Genomic DNA, 21,918 nt, shown 5'->3' with positions numbered 1-21,918 from the left:
TCTTCAAGGAGAACTACAAACCACTGCTCAAGGAAATAAAAGAGGATACAAACAAATGGAAGAACATTCCATGCTCATGGGTAGGAAGAATCAATATCGTGAAAATGGCCATACTGCCCAAGGTAATTTACAGATTCAATGCCATCCCCATCAAGCTACCAATGACTTTCTTCACAGAATTGGAAAAAACTACTTTAAAGTTCATACGGAACCAAAAAAGAGCCTGCATCACCAAGTCAATCCTAAGCCAAAAGAACAAAGCTGGAGGCATCACGCTACCTGGCTTCAAACTATACTACAAGGCTACAGTAACCAAAACATCATGGTACTGGTACCAAAACAGAGATATCAATCAATGGAACAGAACAGAGCCCGCAGAAATAACGCCACATATCTACAACTATCTGATCTTTGACAAACTTGAGAAAAACAAGCAATGGGGAAAGGATTCCCTATTTAATAAATGGTGCTGGGAAAACTGGCTAGCCATATGGAGAAAGCTGAAACTGGATCCCTTCCTTACACCTTATACAAAAATCAATTCAAGATGGATTAAAGACTTAAACGTTAGACCTAAAGCCATAAAAACCCTAGAAGAAAACCTAGGCATTACCATTCAGGACATAGGCATGGGCAAGGACTTCATGTCTAAAACACCAAAAGCAATGGCAACAAAAGCCAAAATTGACAAATGGGATCTAATTAAACTAAAGAGCTTCTGCACAGCAAGAGAAACTACCATCAAAGTGAACAGGCAACCTACAAAATGGGAGAAAATTTTCGCAACCTACTCATCTGACAAAGGGCTAATATCCAGAATCTACAATGAACTCCAACAAATTTACAAGAAAAAAACAAACAACCCCATCAAAAAGTGGGCGAAGGACATGAACAGACAATTCTCAAAAGAAGACATTTATGCAGCCAAAAAACACATGAAAAAATGCTCACCATCACTGGCCATCAGAGAAATGCAAATCAAAACCACAATGAGATACCATCTCACACCAGTTAGAATGGCGATCATTAAAAAGTCAGGGAACAACAGGTGCTGGAGAGGATGTGGAGAAATAGGAACACTTTTACACTGTTGGTGGGACTGTAAACTAGTTCAACCCTTGTGGAAGTCAGTGTGGCGATTCCTCAGGGATCTAGAACTAGAAATTCCATTTGACCCAGCCATCCCATTACTGGGTATATACCCAAAGGACTATAAATCATGCTGCTATAAAGACACATGCACACGTATGTTTATTGCAGCATTATTCACAGTAGGAAAGACTTGGAACCAGCCCAAATGTCCAACAATGATAGACTAGATTAAGAAAATGTGGCACATATACACCATGGAATACTATGCAGCCATAAAAAATGATGAGTTCATGTCCTTTGTAGGGACATGGATGAAATTGGAAATCATCATTCTCAGTAAACTATCGCAAGAACAAAAAACCAAACACCGCATATTCTCACTCATAGGTGGGAACTGAACAATGAGAACACATGGACACAGGAAGGGGAACATCACACTTCGGGGACTGTTGTGGGGTGGGGGGAGGGGGAAGGGATAGCATTGGGAGATATACCTAATGCTAGATGACAAGTTAGTGGGTGCAGTGCACCAGCATGGCACATGTATACATATGTAACTAACCTGCACATTGCACACATGTACCATAAAACCTAAAGTATAATAATAATAATAAAAAAAAAAAGAATGTTGAATATTGGCCCCCACTCTCTTCTGGCTTGTAGGGTTTCTGCAGAGAGATCTGCTGTTAGTCTGATTGGCTTCCCTTTGTGGGTAACCCGACCTTTCTCTCTGGCTGCCCTTCACATTTTTTCTTTCTGGTGTTCTCTGTATTTCTTGAATTTGAATGTTGGCCTGTCTTGCTAGGTTGGGGAAGTTCTCCTGGATAATATCCTGAAGAGTGTTTTCCAACTTGGTTCCATTCTCCCCATCACTTTCAGGTACATCAATCAAATGCAGGTTTGGTCTTTTCACATAATCCCATATTTCTTGGAAGCTTTGTTAGTTCCTTTTCATTCCTTTTTCTCTAATCTTGTCTTCATGCTTTATTTGATTAAGTTGCTCTTCAATCTCTGATATCTTTTCTTCTGCTTGATCAATTCAGCTATTGATATGTGGGTATGCTTCACAAAGTTCTCATGTTGTGTTTTTCAGGTCCATCAGGTCATTTATGATCTTCTCTAAACTGGTTTTTCTAGTTAACAATTTGTCTAACAGTTTTCAAAGTTCTTGGCTTCCTTGTATTGGGTTAGAACATGCTCCTTTAGCTCGGAAGAGTTTGTTATTACCCACCTTCTGAAACCTATTTCTGTCAGTTTGTCAAACTAATTCTCCATGCAGTTTTGTTCCCTTGCTGGTGATGAGTTGTGGTCCTTTGGAGGAGGAGAGGTGTTCTGGTTTTGGAATTTTCAGCCTTTTTGTGATGGTTTTTCCTCATCTTTGTGGATTTGTCTACCTTTGGTCTTTGATGTTAGCAAACTGCAGTTGCGGTTTTTGTGTGGACATCCTTTTTATTGATGTTGATGCTATTCCTTTCTGTTTGTTAGTTTTCCTTCTAATATTCAGTCCCCTCTGCCGCAGGTCTGCTGGAGTTTGCTGGAGGTTCATTCCAGACCCTGTTTGCCTGGGGGAGGCTACAGAACAGCAAAGACTGCTGCCTGTTCCTTCCTCTGGAAGCTTGTTTCCAGAGGGGCACCTGCCAGAAGCCAGCTGGAGCTCTCCCGTATGAAGTGTCTTTCGACCCCTGCTGGGAGGTGTCTCCCATTCAGCAGGCACAAGGGTCAGTGACCAACCTGAGGAGTCAGTCTGTCACTTAGCAGAGCTCAAACGCTGTGCTGGGAGATCCGCTTCTCTCTTCAGAGCCTACAGGCAGGAACATTTAAGTCTGCTGAAGCTGTGCCCATAGCTGCCCCTTCCCTCAGGTCTTCTGTCCCAGGCAGATGGGAATTTTATCTATAAGCCGCTGACTGGGGCTGCTGCATTTCTTTCAGAGATGCCCTGCCCAGAGAGAAGGAATCTAGAGAGGCAGTGTGGCTACGGCGGCTTTGCGGTGCTGTGGTGGGCTCTGCCCAGTTCGAACTTCCTGGTAGCTTTATTTACACTGTGAGGGGGAAAACCGCCTACTCAAGCCTCAGTAATGGCAGATGCTCCTTCTCCCACCAAGCTCGAGTGTCCCAGGCCGACTTCAGACTGCTGTGCTGGCAGCGAGAATTTCAAGCCAGTGAATCTTAGATTGCTGGGTTTTGTGGGGGTGAGATCTGCTAAGTTAGACCACTTGGCTCTCTGGCTTCAGCCCCCTTTCCAGGGGAGCAAACACTTCTCTCTCACTGGTGTTTCAGGTGCCACTGGGGTATGAAAAAAACCTCCTGCAACTAGCTCAGTTTCTGCCCAAATAGCCGCCCAGTTTTGTGCTTGAAACCCAGGGCCCAGGTGGTATAGGCACCCGAGGGACTCTCCTGGTCTGCGTGTTGCGAAGACTGTGGGAAAAGCATAGTATCTGGGCCAGAATGTATCATTCATCACAGCACAGTCTTTCACAGCTTCCCTTAGTGAGGGGAGGGAGTTCCCCAACCCCTTTCGCTTCCTGGGTAAGGTGATGCCCTACCCTGCTTCTGCTCGCCCTCTGTGGGCTGCCCCCATTGTCTAACCAGTCCCAATGAGATGAGCCAGGTACCTCAGTTGGAAATGCAGAAATTACTTGCCTTCTGCGTTGATCTTGCTGGGAGCTGCAGACCAGAGCTGTTCTTATTCAGCTGTCTTGTCCAGGTCCTGGGCATTTTTTTCTTTTTCTTTTTTTTTTTTTTTCTAGCTTCCCAAATGACTCCAATGTGTAGCCAAGGGTAAGAATCACTGCCTTGGAGACAACTGGGAATAGAAATAAGAACATAGATTTTAAAGTCAAGCAGCCCTTTGTTCAAATTCATGGTCTGTGTTTCAAGCCATTTGAAATATTGGGGCTTTAGTTTCATGTTCAGAAAATGGAAGATTAAAAGGCTTATTCAGGGTATTTTGTCAAAGCAACATTTTGGAAGAACCCAACATAAGGATGAGCATGTAGCAACTGACCAGTCAAGACAAGTTCTCTTTTCTCTACTTTGAGTGCTTTCTTGACTGTTTTCTTAGTGTACTCTGCTTTGACCAAATATTATGAAAGATTGGCATAACTATTACTATGAAATATCTCTCCATAGATGCATGAACACACAAAATGGGTTATAATCCAGCATTTTGCTTCTCCTAGAAAATGGCTGCATAGATTCAAGAAATAAGCTTGTTTGACATTTTTCTTTTTAGAAGGGAGTGATTCATGTTAAGCCCAGGGGACTTAACTGGTCTATTTTTATTAATTATTTGAGGAAGGGAATAATCTGACTACATGAAAACATTAATAGGAGAATAAGAAGCAAGTAGCACAAGTGATTTTTAAAAATAAGGGTGAAAAAAGTATGTGCTTTTTAAAACAAGGCAAGCAGCAAAATGATCAGGAAGGACATATTTGAAGCAATGATGGATTGTTATGACTGTAACTCTGTACTTTTTTATTTGAACCATTATATTAGCACACATTTACATAAAGAAAATTATTAGGTAAAAAGCACAGTTTAAAGATTTTTGTATAAATGCCGTCTTATTTTCTAAAAACTAATCCTTTGTGTTACAGAGTAAAAAATTACATCTACAAGCAAGCAAACAACAATAAAACACAAAGTCAGAAAAGGCAAAAAGAGAACTAACATTCATCAAGTTAGTTACTCCAGGTTTCATGCTAGGAATTACATACATTTAAATTACTTAATCCTGTGACAAATTTAATACAATTCTCACTTCACAAAATCTCAGAAAAGCTAAATAACTTGCCATGAGGCATACCTTTAACATGGCATGGCCAGGACACTTCGCAACTGTGCCACAAATCCAGGCATTGCATTCCCATTCCAGGATTCATTTTGCTATAATGCTCTGGTTCTTTCATTTCTGAAAAGGAAAAAGAGTGTGGGGTCACAAAAATATCTCCAAAGTTTTATATATCTTATTTTTTCATTTTTATTTTTAAAATGGATTACCTATTGAAATGATAAAGTTTTGGATACATAAAACTTTCAACTTTGGTTACAAAGTACACTAATAAAATTTTCAGCAATTTCTTTTTGTTTTTTACTTTTAATTTTTATTTTTTTAATTTTATTTTCTATTTTAGATTTAGGGGGTTTGTTACATGAGTATATTGTGTGATGCTGACCTTTGGGTTTCTAATGATCGCCCAAGTAGCGAACGCAGTACCCAATAGGTAGTTTTTCAGCCCTTGCTTCTCTCCTTCCCTCTCTCCCTCCCCACTTTTGGAATCCTCACTGGGGATTCTATACATTTTATAAACTGAATTTTAAATCCTGCTTATTTTCCTGTATGGATATCCCAAGAATTCTGGTTCTAAGTAGTTATGAGAGGAAAGAAATCTGTCATTACTTGCAGGACATAGGCAGGCACACTTTCACAATGATGCCCCAAGACAGTAAACTCCTGTCGCATCTCCTCAGCTGTCATTAGTGAATCCCAGAGGCCTCCATTCTGCTTTCAAATGATCTGCCAGCCCAGCAGCAATGGCCATAATGAGACTCAGCCACAGCATAAGAGATGCTGGCTTCTCACAGGACCGCGGGACCAGGCCCACCTGTGCCTCTCCCTCAGCCACAAGCATTAAGCCCAGAGAAATTCCTCACAACAAAACTGAAGACAAAACTCAAATGAAAATATCAGGAGGTCAGAACTGGTCACAGAAAACATGGAAGAACCCAGTTAAAAGTTGCTGTTTCCCAGCTTCCCTTATGACAGGTACTTTTGTGCATAACCTCTCTTCATTTCCCTGAGGCGAGGTGATGAGACATAGACCAACAGCATGGAAGACGCAGCTCTAAGAAAGGAACTGTTAGAGAACTCACAGCAGCTAGCAGGTGTGAAGCAATGCAGGAGTAATTAAAGATACTCTAAGAGAAAACAACCCTCTGTCATGTAAACTAAGAGGGAATGGGGAATTGGTGATTTAAATTTTATGATATTTTATTCACAATAGAGCTGAATGGCATTACCCTCATATGCATGCTGGGAATTCCAGGTGGGGTGATTTGTAAGTCATTTGTCTAGGGTCTGACTGTCCATCTTGAAAGCCAGAAATTTAGCTTTGTCCACCTCTTCAGAGCTACTCATTTTCTCCAAAACTTTCATGCTAACCTAAAACACATACAAAAATGCTCAGGTTTTTGTTTTCAATTTATAATATTCTTGTTTTTATTTTAATAGGACAGAATTTTCTATTAGTTATTACACTCACATCAGGATACCATCCTAATAGCAGTTAGCTCTTGCTGTGTAACAGCCATGCAAAACTCAGAGACTTTTTTTGCACTTTAATGGATGCAAATCAGAGACTTAAAACAAGGTATCATTTGTTTTTTTCTCACGTATCTAAGAGCAGCTGGAAAATGTTGACAATCTGGGTCAGGTTCAGTTAATCTCTCCTGGGCTTTCTCAGGCCTTTATGGTCAGCCAGTGGTTGGACTACAGGCTGGCTGATCAAAGAAGGCCCTACATATGTGTCTGGTGTTGTCTGGCCATCAACCAGAGTAACAGGAGTCAATAGGCCTCATTTCTCATCAATGAACAGGTTGGCCTGAGTATGACCCGATGGTGGTTGTGCAGGGTTCAGAGAGAGAGAGAGTTAAGCATTCAAGGCCTCTTGATGCCTATGCTTAGAACGGACACGCTATTCTTAGTTACTCCATCTTGAATAGGGGCTAGGTAAAGTGGGTAACTCCATCTTGAATAGGGGCCAGGTAAAGTGAGGATGAGACCTGCTGGGCTTCATTCCCAGGTTAGGCATTCTTAGTCAAAGGATGCTATAGAAGGTTGGCAGGACTGGTACCACAAGATGCAGGTCATAAAGACTCCACTGATAAAACAGGATGTGGTAAGGATTCCAGCAAAAACCCACCAAAACAAAGATGGGGATGAAAGTGACCTCTGGTCATCCTCACTGCTCACTATACATTAATTATAATATATTAGCATGCTAAAAGACACTCCCATTAACGCCATGACAGTTTACAAATGTCATGACAATGTCTGAGCTACTGTATATAGTCTAAAAGGGGGAGGAACCCTCCGTTCTAGGAATTGCCTGCCCCTTTCTTGGAAAACTCATGAATAATCCACTCCTTGTTTAGCATATAATCAAGAAATAACCATAAATTTACTCAGTCAAGCAGCCCATGCCACTGCTTTGCCTATAGAGTAGCCATTCTTTTCTTTCTTAATAAACTTGCTTTCATTTTACGGACTCAACTCAAATTCTTTCTCACACGAGTCTGGATTGGGAACTCTTTCTGGTAACACCATCACTTCCACGACATTCTATTGGCCAAAACAAATTACAAAGCCAGCCCAGGTTCAAGGGGGTGAAGAAATAGTTTCCACCCTCTGATGGGATGAGTTGCAAAGTCATATTGCATGTGGGCCTAGATACCGGGAGGGAAATAGTTACAGCTATTTAGGCATCAATCTATGACACTACCCATTCTCAGGCTCTTGGAAACTGAATAAGCAGAGGTTGCTTGATGAATACAAAATCAAATATAATTGAATGATGCTCAGGGATTATTTCAACCAAGCGTCAAAAGAACTTAATGAGCACCCTTGCTCCAAAACTGGAATGTACCAGAATACCAGACTCACACTTTCTCTCTCTCTCTCTCACACACACACAAACGAACACACACACACACACACACACACACACCCCTTACATGTCCCTTTGGAGATAATCTCTCAGTGTGGATTCCTTCTTCAGATGTCTGCCACTAAACTCTTCTATTATGCATTGCTTTTTGCTGGTTTTACTCTTAGGGTGACACCTGTTTTCACATAGTAGATTTACTTTCTGTGATCTCTATACCAATGACTGTGTTTGTTTTTTAGTCAGTTATGGCTACTGAAATTGTTTCAGGAAGAAAGGAGGAAGACATTCTCTCCTTAACTACCACCTACCTTCTCAGGAGTATAAAGGCAGTGGCACTCCTGGAATCTGGAATAATAATCCTTCTTTTTTCTTTCATTCGTTATGACTATGATCAGGAATTTCTGGCCCAGTCAAATGGAAGAGCCCAATCTCTGTGGGCCATAGCTTTATTGCACAATTAGGAATGTTTCCTGAACTAATTTGAAACTGAAACCTGGTAATTTTGTGGAAATTCAAGGAGCCCAAACTCTGTTAGAATAAATTAACATTTTGGTTTTCCATATTGCTTTGGAATGAGTCATTCTGTAAAAATTAGTTTTCTAGGTCGCTATTTCATTACACAGTGCCCTCCTTATAAGAGCCCAAGGGAAAAGTTTCTCTCTGATCTCAGAATGGGAAATGCACACTGCTTTCTAGTACTTAGAATGGTTTCGTGGTGACTCTTATTACAGATAATGAGGATCATGGACATAAGGGCATTGCCTTCTTTGCATTTCCTGCTGGACAGCTTAGCACCAAACCTGAGACCCATTTATAGCTGATTGACAGGCCTTTTTGGTGTGAATTTTAGATGTTAACCTTGTGCTAGCTTTGCCTTATCTTTCTTATTTCTATATACAATCTGTTCTGCTTCCTCATTCAAATATTTTTATATTTATATTTTTCTACTTAAGATACTTATTAAACAGCCTTAAATATCCTTGGAACCTCAAAGAGAGTAAATTAATTAATTAAATATATAAATATCAACTTCACAATCATCTATTTTGGTGGAACCCTTACTTTTTGAATTCAGATACTCAAGCTGAGTTAATCACCCTTCTCAATGGTTTATTTCATAATCTTTGGTCCAACAAGATCTCTATCATTTTATTTATTTTTCCTTTATCCCACTCTAATTCCTCTACTGCCCCAAGGCAATCATTCAAACTATGTCCTTTTGTTAGTAATTGTTCTTATAAAGCATATAGTTTTATATAAACATGGACCTTAACTATATGCAAATGTCATTGTTATCTACCTCAACCTGTTTCTTTTTTCATCCAGCTTTCTGCTGAATAGTGTGAATCGAATGCATTTTGCCTCTCCACTCCCCAAATTGCCTCTAGTTCCCCACCACCAAGAATATCCTGCGATGACCAGCCTTAATCACAGGGAGAACACTTTTGAGAATGAAAGGGTGATATTAATAATTACACTAGAACAGCAGTTGTACACTATGACTGTCCCAGGCAAGTTAGGATGCCTCATCACCCTATTCCTATAGGGCCCTTGGAAACTCTTGGATAATTTTTTTGTGATATGGTTTGGCTGTGTCCCCACACAAATCTCATCTTGAATTGTAGTTTCCATAATCCCCATGTGTCATGGGAGGGACCCAGTGGGAGGTAACTGAATCACGAGGGCAGGTTTTCCCATTCTCTCATGATAGTGAATAAGGTTTTTCCATGTTCTTGTGATAGTGAATAAGACTCATGAGATTTGATGGTTTCATAAAGGGCAGTTCCCCTGCACATGCTCTCTTGCCTGCCACCATGTAAGACATGCCTTTGCTCCTCCTTCACCTCCCACCATGATAGTGAGGCCTCCCCAGCCATGTGGAAGTGTGAATCCATTAAATTTCTTTTCTTTATAAATTATCCAGTCTTGGGTATGTCTTTATTAGCAGCATGAGAACGAACAGACTAACACATTTTGTGGTATACATATGCAGGAATGAATTTGGCTTTCCAGGTCAGAAAGTATACATAGGTCTAATCTGCTCTTACCAATAGAGTCCTCTGTAGAAGTTCTACACCAGTCTACAATCCCATCAGCAGTGTGTAAGCATTCCCATGGCCCCACATCCCTGTTAACACTTGCCATTATCCAGCTTCCTAATTTTTGCCAGTCTAATACATGTAAAGGAGTATCTCATTGTTTATTTTACATTTTTCTGTCATCTAAGTTTGAACATCTCTTTACAGTCTTGCTAGCTTTTTGTATTTTCTCTTCTCTGAAGTTTAACTCTTCATCATCTTTGCCCATTTTCCATTGATTTGTCAGAGATGAAATTTTTCTACAGTGAGTACATATTTCGTTGTCTTAAATGGTGCATAGCAAGCATAACTATACTTTCTTGAAGAACTAGGTCACATGATGATGATATAAGTAACAATGCTGTAATTATAAGATACTATAGACCACACCTGTAATCTCAGGACTTTGGGAGGCCAAGGTGGGTAGATCACATGAGGTCAGGAGTTTGAGACCAGCCTGGCCAACATGGTGAAACCCTATCTCTATAAAAACACAAAAATTAGCAAGGTGTGGTGGCAAATGCTTGTAATCCCCGCTACTCGGGCAGCGGAGGGAGGAGAATCACTTGAACCCAGGAGGCAGAGGTTGCAATGTACCAAGATCACGCCACTGCACTGCAGCCTGGGCAACAGAGTGAGACCGTCTCAAAAATGAATAAATAAATAAAAAGATACTATAGAGTCTAGAGTTAAATGGGTACCAACCAATCAACATCTAGGAACACTTTTCACATTTAGCCATTTGTATCTTTCTCTTAAGATAAAATGAAAGATGCTCAGCTGTATAATCTACTAGATAGTATAACCTGGCTGTCTTTCCAGAAAATTATTCACTGAGTCAACAACTAAGGAAACCACATTCCAAATGATTTCTTTGGACTCTAGCAAATTTTTTTTTAATTGCAGCTATCAATGTCATCTGTCTTAGCAGCATCTTCCCAAGAAGCACAAAAAATAGATTATGGGTACTGCCAGTCAACTTTTTTTGTCTCTTTTATATAACTCACCCTGCTTAAGGATATGAGGGATGATTATCTTGCATCATTTAAAAGTTTGATTGGGGCTGGGCGCGTGGTTCACGCCTATAATCCCAGCACTTTGGGAAGCTGAGGCGGTTGGATCACTTGAGGTCAGGAGTTCGAGACCAGCCTGGCCAACATGGTGAAACCCCATCTCTACTAAAACTACAAAAATTAGCTAGGCGTGGTGGCAGACACCTATAATCCCAGCTACTTGGGAGCATGAGGCAGGAGAATCACGTGAACCTGGGAGGCAGAGGATGCAGTGAGCTGAGATCACGCCACTGCACTCTGCTTGGGCGACAGAACAAGACTCCGTCTCAAAAAAAAAAAAAAAAAGTTTGATTGGGACTTCAATAGAGGAGTTTTACTTGAAAACCTGTACTTTTTTTTTTTATTATACTTTAAGTTTTAGGGTACATGTGCACAATGTGCAGGTTAGTTACATATGTATACACGTGCCATGCTGGTGTGCTGCACCCATTAACTCGCCGTTTAGCATTAGGTATATCTCCTAATGCTATCCCTCCCCCCTCCCCCCACCCCACAACAGTCCCCAGAGTCTGATGTTCCCCTTCCTGTGTCCATGTGTTCTCATTTTTCAATTCCCTTCCGGGAAAATAACACCTTTAAAGAGATGATAGTGGAACAAAGATGGAAAATAAGTTTATTTCACATAATACCAATCGAATTGACAATGGTTGCCCAGAATATCATGTTGAGAAAAATTCAGAAGCTGAGTACAAACTCAGTAGGCAAGATAGCCAAGATGGATTAATAATGTCTGCCACAGTCCTGTTGTGGGGTGTTAGTATGTATGCCATGTATTTGTTATTTCTACCTAAATAGACCCTCACTTCGTCTTTAATGTTTGACTATGAAAAAAAATTCTGGCATAGGTATCCTTTAGCATTTCATCTTGAATGTTATGAGTTTCAAAGCTCAGTATATTATTTACAGGATGAAGAAAAATGCTTCATGATATCACCTCTTAACTTCATTTTCTTTTCTGGGAAATGCTTGATTAACAGTACAAGTCAATGACCATGAAGCACTGAATACTTTCTATGTGCCTGGCACTGATGTGAGCACTTCATATCTATTAACTCATTTAAGCTACACAGAATATCCATTTTACAGATAAAGGCACCAAGGCCCAAAGAGATTAAACATCTTTTTAAGGTGCCAGTAAGTGAGGATTCAAACTCAGAAGTCTGACACTGTAATTATTGCTCTTAAATATTACATCATGTTGATGCCTATAAACACCTTATCAAAAATGAATGCTGTTTTTCGAGTAAGATACTAATGAAAATGGTTTCCAATCCCTAGGCACTTGGGTACTGAGTGGGTACTCAGGTTCTAAGCTCATGATACTGATGTGGAAATTAGAAAGACAATATATAGAACTAATTAGAAAAAAATGTTGCTTATCAATCCATTTGTTTCTGAAACGTTCAGAATGTTTATTTTATCATTCCCTGTGATGAGGTTTATAAAGTCAGGATCAGGATCATCCTATGAAGTAATTATTCCTATTAAATGAATGAAGAAATGGAGGCAAGAGAAGTAGCTTGCCCCTAGATCACACAACTGATGAATGATGAAGCTAGGATCCCAAGCTAGGTGGTCTGACTCTAGAAACCAAGTCTTTTTCTTTTCTTTTTTTTCTTGAGATGGAGTTTCACTGTCATCACCCAGGCTAGAGTGCAATGGCACCATCTCGGTTCACTGGAACTTCTGCTCCCGGGTTCAAGTGATTCTCCTGCCTCAGCCTCCCAAGTAGCTGGAATTACAGGTGTGCACCACCATGCCCAGCTAATTTTTGTGTTTTTAGTAGAGATGGAGTTTCACCATGTTGGCCAGGCTGGTCTTGAACTCCTGACCTCAGTCCACCCACCTCGGCCTCCCAAAGTGCTGGGATTACAGGGGTAAGCCACCACATCCAGCCTGCACCCAAGTCTTAAAAGTGCTCTGTTACTCTCTACTCAGAATTTACAAAGCTTTACTTTAGGTTTACTCCAGTTTAGATACAGGTAAATATCTGAAACTCACTTCAATTGCTTACCTCATTGGCCAGTTGGAAGCATCAAAACTTGCTGTGTAACACTTGGAATGCTTATTAAAAATCAATCAGTTACATCATTTCTACAAAACAGTTCAGGATAATGACTGTTCATAAATCAGGTACTTCTTCCCCTGCAAAAGTCACTGAATTCTTCAACTTTATGACTTCTACTTTTAAAAAAACTTGTTTTCCAATATGATGACCTCCTCTGATAGCACCAAGTCCCCTAGAGGAAAATACACATAGCTCAAACACCTGTGCTGCTCTTATAACCCTTTCTCTTCTGCAATTAACAATGGGCCAGAGATAAAGGGGCGAACCTAAGATTTTTCCAATGGGCACAAGTTTGTCATAGATCCCATAGGATGGTTTCAGGGATGGTGCTAATTATTTTGCTGCTTGTAGGTATCTTACCAGCAACTCATATAATCCCAAACATTATGATCTGTTCCTGTGAATCTGTGGAGAACTAACTGTGATTTTTCCGAAGCTAGAAAAAGCAGAAGCAGGAGTTGAACCCAGATCTGTCTGGTATCCAAATCTAGGCTTTTCTCACTGTTTCAATTGACTCAAGATAGTGTTTGTCTGATCTGTTATGGATATGCCTACCTAACTGTTTCCCACAATTCTATAGGTGTCCTCAGCTATTGGAGCCTCAGAAAACCCCTTTTAAAGCCACATCTCTCTCACACTTAGTATTGCGAATGCTTCCTGAAAGAGCCTATTCTCTCAGCAGCTGGTGATATTTGATTTGATTAACACCCTGGGACCTATCACCACACTTAAAGATGATGCCTAATTAACTGCTTACATTAAAGAGCTGGCACTTTCTGCATTTGGTTCACACTTCCAGCCTCAATCATGTTTTCGTTTCAGTAATAATATTTACATGATTAGCAAATAGTCAATTCATACTCTGGTGTGGACCTAAGCTGTGTTTGGGACTTCCCAAAGCAGATGTCCTTGACAGGTGTAAAGAACTAGGCTTTTTTCACAGCAAGAGTCATAAGCAAGATCTTCTGCTCATTTGTCAATGAAAAATTATGTTTGGATCCACAAATATTAGTTGAGCACTGACCTATTCTAAATGCCAGTCATTATATTTCCAAGGCCCCCATACACCCTCACTAGTCATATTAGACTCATCTCAGTTTTGTTATCCTTTTTCTTTCTTTCATTGTATATTTATTTTATTTACAAATTTATTTATTTAGATGCATAGATTAGGAAAAGTCATTCTACGTTAGACAGTCAAAGTTTTAAAAGGCATTTACAAAGGTCTCTCAAGTGATTTTCATGCAAAAACCAGAAATACATAGCCTTAATGATACTACAATTAAGTAAGCTTGTGATGTTAAATGACCTCCAAGATGTGAATGGACATTGAAGGAGCACAGAGAGTTTCACCCCAAAATATAGCTCCCTGATATAATGAATATTTTGAATTGGAAACTCTTTGAAATCAACAGGCCTTGGAAGAGACTTTTTCCCTGTCTTCATAAGGACTGGATGCAACCACCAAGATGAACTATTGCTTTTCCTTTCTTTCCTTGTAATCTTATCATCTATTTCAAGAAAGGAGAGGAAGAACATAACTAGACCAGGCCTAACCTTTTTACAAAACGATGTCTGTCTCTCAGGTTCATTCAACTTCCAAAGAGAACCACAAGTCAATCTGTTCACCACCCACCCCCTCTGCAATCCACTCATTATCCCAAGTCTCCAGTCATTTTTCCCAGTAATCATTTAATGGCCCTCAACAGAATTACCTATATTCTCTATGTTCCCCCTTGCCTCTAAAAGGTTATATAAGTGTTTGGGCCTCATTGGGAAATAGGGAAATCACTCTGATTCTCCCTGTGTGCATGGTTAAATAAATTTGTATGCCTTTTCTCTTATTAATCTGCCTTAACGTAAGTTGATTTTTCAGTGCACCCTCTGAGGGCAAGGGGGAAGCTTCCCCTTGGCTCCAACAAGGTCAAACTGGAAAGAAGCAAAGTGCCACAGGGCTATTCTATGCTTTATTTATTTATTTATTTATTTATTTATTTATTTATTTTTGAGACAACGTCTCGCCCTGTCACCCAGGCTGGAGTGCAATGGCGTGATCTCGGCTCACTGCAACCTCCATCTCCTGGGTTCAAGCGATTCTCCTGCCTCAGCCTCCCAAGTGGCTGTGATTACAGGCATATGCTATCACGCCTGGCTAATTTTTTGTATCTTTAGTAGAGACGGGGTTCCACCATGTTGGCCAGGCTGGTCTCAACCTCCTGACCTCATGATCCTCCTGCCTCGGCCTCCCAAAGTGCTGGGATTACAGGCATGAGCCACCATGCCTGGCCCTATACAATATTTTTAAATCAAGAATTTGGGTAATGATATAGAAAAGCAAGATTATATCTTCTGGTAACAGGAATTTGGAAGGGAGAAGCCAGCATTTTGGATGACAAAGTTCTTGACAGACTGGACAATGGGTTGAATCATAATGTCATGAAATTTAGTAGGAACAAACGCCAAAAAACCACCAGCACAAGTACTAGATGGGGAAGATGTGGCTTCATGGCAGCAAGGGTGGAAAAGACTTGAGGACTGCACTTACACGAGACAAGCTTATATGAGACAATGGTGTGACGTATGGACCAAGTCCCTAATGCATCTGTTTGGCTGCACCTGTAGTGTACCAAGGCTTAGAATGGTGAGAGCTCTGCCCTCACTTCTGCTAGTCAGCTCACTCTTAGATATTACATTCTGTTTAGTTGTATGTAGGTTAACCAAAAATGATATTCTAATAAGAACACTTTTGAGAATGAAAGAGTTGCTAGTAATAATTAAGCTCAGAAAATAGCCATAAACTAAGATCCCTGGACACATGGGACCTCTGTTAGCTAGTTATAAAAGATGCAGACAAATTGGAGGATATTTGGAGGAAAGGCTCAAGGAAAGGAAGGTTCTCAAAGAAACAGACAATGATAAAATTAAAGGGGTGTTCAGCCTGGAGAAGAGTAGCCCGAGGTTTATAAGAAAGTATTTTTTTTTGAGACATTTAAAAGCAACAGGTGGAAGAGGGGTGGGGCTTGTGAATTATGGGTCTTGAAGAATAGAGAAAATTACAGCTTCTCAGGCCAGCCCAAGAGGAAGGGAATGAAAAGCCAGTCTCCAACCCTAGATGTTACAATTTTATAAAACAAATTTGGAGTGCTTAAAAGACACCAAATCTCCAAACTGCACCCCCACCCCAATTCCAATTCAATGATGACTATTTTCTGTTGTTGTTCTAACTGTCCCCAGGATGGACCCTGTGAAAGACTTTTTGAACATCAGCCTAATTACCACCATCAGTTCCTGTTCACATGCCTACTTACTTCTTCAAAAAAAATCTAAAAAATAATTCTTTCTTAATGAAACCCAGCCATTTTTCTTTTAAAAATGTTATTTCATGGTCTAAATATATGGTAGTTCCTCTCTCTTTTTAAGATCTTGATAGCTGGACTTTATAGAAGTTAGACACCCACAGGTTTGTGATTCACTGGGCCCCCTCTATAGTTTCACATATGCCTTTTTCGGGGAACTATTTGGACTTGAGAATCTTCTTCAATATTCTTCTCTGTAAAGACCAATGCAAATATCACGTTATACTGAACGAACCTAAGACACCAGTGGTTGTAAGATGCACCACTATTATGTACCAGTAAGAGAGAATAAAATGCTGCCAATTACACTCTATTCCAAATTTCTTCACAAGTAGAGTATCCAACTCCTCTGAGTCACTTTCAACTCAGAATTGGCAGATTTGTTCCCGTTTTTCATATGATATTGGTATCCATGTCATCAAGAACATTGAAAATCCAGCATTTATTTACAAAACATTCTAATATTATCTTTGAATCTTCTTCCAAGCAACTAACACTTGATCTAGAAGCTTTGATGTTACTTTTGAAAAAATCTAACCAGCAGATGACAACAGTAGATTTACTTTTTTATCCAGTAAATCAGGATTTACTTTTTCTTAGTTTGTTGACTGAAACTTTGAGGGGTTGAAGTTGACCAGTTATGCCATTGTGACTAACAACAAAATTTATACTGCATGGGCAATGACACAACATTCCAATGCCACCAGACCAACAGATGTCTGGAATGTTAAAATGTAAAGTATGATTGTATTAGATTTGACATAAAATAATAACTCCTTTTGCATATCTGCCTTCTTGTCTTAGGTGATACCCTTACCTGATAATCTGAGCACTGCTTTCCTAGCTGACTGAGATAACCTTTATTAGCTCCTTTTTACTTTAGCTGAGCATCTTCTCAAATGCTCTACTGGGTTGTCCTTATTTCTATCTTACGTACAACCTACTCTACTTTGATAATATTCCTAATCCTTCCATTTCAACTAATTTTCCATTTTATGGTCATCAACTAATAGAAAACAAAACAAAAATGAAAAGGTCAACCAAGATTTTGCATCTCAAAAGAAGACACACTTCATCTCTCACTGTTTTAAAGAAGAGCTACACAGCTTTATGGTAAAGAGACAGTTCTTAGCCATGGTTGTGAGAAAAAATAATTTGTAGAGATATTTAAAATGTAGACTGCAGTGGGATTACATAAGACCCACTCACTCTGACTCTTGGAATGAAGGGTGAGGCTTTCAAAGAAGCAGGCATTTATATCTCAAAAAGTTCCACAGATTAATGTGACATGTCATCTAAGTTGCAAACCCTCAGGAAGATAAGGAAATCAGGCATTTTCCAGTTCATCTAGGGACAACTTTATTGGCACATATGAACATAAATTTGAAATTAAGAGGGCTTAAGTCTAAGTGGGCTGCAAAAAACAATCCACATGGACAGACCATGGTTGTATTCAAACCATGATATTCACACCATCCTGTACTCAACATGATTCAGCTAAGGGCTGTGAAGGACGCTGTGATGACCAGACATGGGAATGGGTATGGTGAAAGCATAGGCAGATAACAAAGGATGAGATTTCCTTTTATCAATATCCCAACATCCCAATTGATGCCTGGTCTGAAGAAACAGAGAAAGTCATCTTTTCCTCCATTCTTCAGCCATAGCTTTCCATGGCCATTTCAGGGGCAAGATGACTTACAGTATAATTAAGAAATAGTTTCATGAATTGGGGATATCCTACAGCTTTAGAGTGGAGGGTGCTACTAATGAGGGCTTCTATTTGGAAAAAATTCAAATCCCTGCACCAAAGGGCTCAGAAGGCAGGTTTATGGCTACGGCAGAGCTCTGATATCCTCTCCTAATCATCTCCATTTTTAGCAAAAGCTCTTCTGAATTTTAGATAGACATTAAGATCCCCCATGTTGCCTGGGTAAAGTAGATAATTGGTGATTCTACTCTTGGCTCTATTGCCTTTTAATTGTGCCAGGGAGTTCAGAATGCAGTACCTACTCGAAAGCCCAGATCACCTCTTGCTCACCTGTAGATCCAGGGACCTTTTGTTTGTGACCATGGAAGAGTGTAAGACTGATTGTCTCCTGTAAGCTTCTTTTCCTTCTGGGCCTAAAGCAGAGGCTGTAAGCAGGAATACCAAAAGCACAAATCATTGCAAATCAGTGCTGATGGCTGAAATAAATACTTATGCTGTTCTTTTACTTTTGCTACCATGTATTGAACAAACACTATGTGTCAGGCCCTTTATATACAGTCTTATTTATTCCTCACCACAACCTATGTAGACATCATTGTTCACCCCCATTTTACAAAGAAAAAACAGACTCAAGTTAAGCAACCCCCAAGGTCACAGAACAAGTAAGTGCTGAATCCAGGAATTAATCTCAGATCTGATTCCAAAATCAAAGGTCTCTCAAACATTGGGTGTATTTGAAAGGCAGTGAGGAAAAAATAATATGTATTGATGGATGGATAGCAGAATGAGTAGATGGACAGATATGATAACATAAATATAATAAAGGGTATATTATAGAAACTAATGGTCATTACATGGGTGTTAAATGAATGATTTTTTAAACTGTTTTGTATGTTTGAAAAAAATTGAAATAAGTTAGGGATAAAGAAGAAAATTGTGAGGAATTCAAAGACATTGCCAATTAAACATTCTTGTAAGCATCTGTCTCATGTTTCACTAACTATGTGTTTTAGAATTTTAAGTTAATTTAGTTTGACAAATATGTGTTAAGGCTTTATTATGTAACAGGCACCAAGATACCTGCCAGCCTAGGATGCTAAATTCATTGTAGGTGCTGGGGCTGCACAAGATGGAGCTCTTCTGGGGTTTACAAATTAGCAGCTGACACTACCATGACCAAAAACCTGCAATACAAAGCTGACTTGATAAAGGCCTATCATGGACTTGTGAGGTGCTGAAGGAGCATGAGGATGGATAAGATAATAATAGCTGAGAGGTTTGGAAAAGTGTCAGGGAACAGACAAAATTGAAATTGCGCCTTAGAAACTGGGGAAGATGTCAAAAGGACAGGAAGAGGAGCAGTATCTGAAGTAGGGGCTTTGGAGCAAAGGCACAGAGGTGGGACAGGGCCTGCAAAGAATGCACAGGAAAAGAAGAGACTGTTGGAAAAGAAGGAAGGAAATGCTGGGCATTACCCACCACAATGTGGAACCAACTTTCACAAAGGAAATGTTTGACAATTATTAGAATTCTCTCAGATTTTACTTTGTTGAGCCTTCGTTTACTTTTCAGTAAAATGGGAATAATATCTGGTCTCACAGACACTGTTTAAAGGATTAAATGAGGGAAAATGGTGAAAGTTCCTAGGAGAGTGCCAGCCACATGGTCAGCACTTACTAAGCAATGCAGTCTGAGCTACACCCACGAACCTGAGGCTGCACATAGACTACATAGCAATAGTCAAGATTTGTGTTAGGCTGTAAGACAAATCTTGATTGTGAATTGTGTTACAATTCTCCTAAATTCCAGAAAGGAGGAGCTAAATAGTTTTGTCAGGTATGACTGATCTTTTAATTAACTTATTGATTGAATGACTGGTTTTACTTTGGGTTCAGGACTCAATCAACAAATTCAATTGTACAAGAAGTGAAACTTTATTTTTCTGTAACCACTTATCTATTTTGAGCCTATCTTCAGTGTTAGAACCTAATTTCCCTCAGTTCTACACCCCCATCCTTTTCACTGAGTTCCAGGGGTCTGACATTGTACCAGAGCAATGGGTGGAGGGAATTATCTCTTTCTCTGTATGATGCTATCTCAGCACTAGCCTTGGGTGATATGACCTTGTTCCTGGTAGGTCTTCACCACTGAGCTGTTCCCCAGCGTGAGACTCCTTCAGGCGTGGCACATTTTCTCTCAACTGTTGCCAAGCCCCTTGTTGGCACAGGAAACTTTATTGCACTGCTCAGGCCACAGGGGCACCGGCAAGCTCTGTGGGTCCTTCATTACCATTCTGGTGGGACTTTTGAGCACAGAAGACTCATTCTAACATTTGTGGGCTGTGCTGGGGTACACTCAGTTCTTTGAGGCTGGCTCAGAGCATCTGTCCCCTGGATACCACTCAGCCATTTCTGTTCTGGGGTTTTGCAGTCTTCTTGAGCTCTACTTGGAGGTGATGGCAACCCCAATCCATCTTCAGTTCTGTCATCCACAACCTTCTCCTCTGAGGAGCAGGGTATAGAGTCTTTTTCTCAGAGGAGAGGGGAGCCACCAGCATCTAAGAGCTGTCTCTGCTTCCCCTTCCGCCTCTACTTTCCCTTTGCTCCTCCCCACCTTCCCACAGCATCTAACAGTTCCCTTTCCTCCCCTAGCTCTAGCACTGTCCTCACAGCATGCCTGGAAAACTTCAGGTCCTACAAGGGGTGGGAAGCCTTGCATCAATTCAGCTTAGTGTCTTTATGACAAGTTCCCTCAGGGTCTTGACTTTGGAAAATCAAAAGCCTTTTTTTTCCTGCTCTCTGGTGAAACTTCTTTTTTTCCTGATAGAACAAATGATACCTAAATGGGTTTGGGGGAGGATGCAGAGGCAACAGGAGCTGCCAGAAGAGGAAAATCAGTTAATATATTTTAATATATTTAAAATATTCTGCCAGTATTCTCCTCATCCCTTTAAATTGACTTCATCCCTTGAACAAGGTGGGACATTTTTCCTCCTACTTCTTACATCTCAGAATTTCAGTTCCAGGTGACCTGCTGTAGGCTGGGCTGGAGTGGCACTAGGTGACCCTAATACTTAAAGAAGATGAATCACACTTCTTGAAAGCTGCCTCACCCTTAGAGTTATGGCCAACTCCCTGGAGGTTTCTTCAAGAAATTCAGCCGATGGCTCCCCAAGCTGCTAATCACCTAAGTGCATGATACTTTAGAAATAACACTTGATTTCTAGTATTTGCATGGCTGGTGTGCCTACCCTACAGTCTTTGAAAAATTATAACACAAGATTCTTTAGTTGGGGCTATGTGCTTCACAAGCTTCACGTGCTAATAATCACAACAGGGAATTAAGTATTGCTCATACTGCCACCTGTTCACGTATGGCTTCTTTCTTGCCTTGCTGGTAAGATTTCTGCTCCTCCTCATCCTTTAAGGCGTGTCTTTAGCTTGATACTGGAGTCATTTCTTTGGTTTCAGTTACCCTCTCTGGTTCATATGATAGTCTTCTATATCAAGCTTGGAGCCTGAAAGAGAAGTAACTTGTCAGTTAAAAAAAAAAAAAAAAGATAAAAGCCAAAGATCAGGATGTTTGAGAAAAAAAAAAAATTAACTTGGTTCTTTTCTTCACTAATTACCCACCCCAGACAAGACCCCAAGGAGTTTCATTTCTAAAACATAAATCTCTATATTAAGAAGACCCCCAGTTCAGGTCAATAAATACTCATAGGGTCTATCTCTCACCATGAACCTGCACAGGTAAGGGCAGAAAACTCTCTCTCCATTAAGTACTAAGAAACTTTCCTTGTCACAAATTAAAGTCCTCTCCGGTGGCCAAAGATTTATCAGCAACCTTGTTCATAATGATCATCTTACGAATGG

General features: G+C 40.2%; 1 long non-coding RNA gene across 2 annotated transcripts; it reads right to left on the bottom strand.

Annotated features, from left to right (window-relative positions):
• Positions 1 to 3,737: 3,737 nt before the first annotated feature.
• Positions 3,738 to 21,423, bottom strand: LOC129043444 (uncharacterized). Of its 2 annotated transcripts, none has more exons than XR_008504469.2 (4): positions 21,410 to 21,423; positions 18,377 to 18,471; positions 4,901 to 5,005; positions 3,738 to 3,895 (listed from the first exon to the last, which is right to left on the bottom strand). It is a non-coding gene; the product is annotated as an uncharacterized LOC129043444 (long non-coding RNA). The 2 variants fall into 2 exon arrangements; XR_010123307.1 differs by lacking the exon at positions 21,410 to 21,423 and adding an exon at positions 6,115 to 6,256 and having other exon boundaries at positions 18,377 to 18,475.
• Between the last annotated feature and the right edge of the window lie 495 nt (positions 21,424 to 21,918).

This window comes from Pongo pygmaeus, chromosome 13 (assembly GCF_028885625.2).
Source record: "Pongo pygmaeus isolate AG05252 chromosome 13, NHGRI_mPonPyg2-v2.0_pri, whole genome shotgun sequence".
Classification (NCBI taxonomy): Eukaryota; Metazoa; Chordata; class Mammalia; order Primates; family Hominidae; genus Pongo; species Pongo pygmaeus.
Note: the sequence above shows the minus strand (reverse complement) of the source record. Positions and strands in the feature narration are given on the sequence as shown.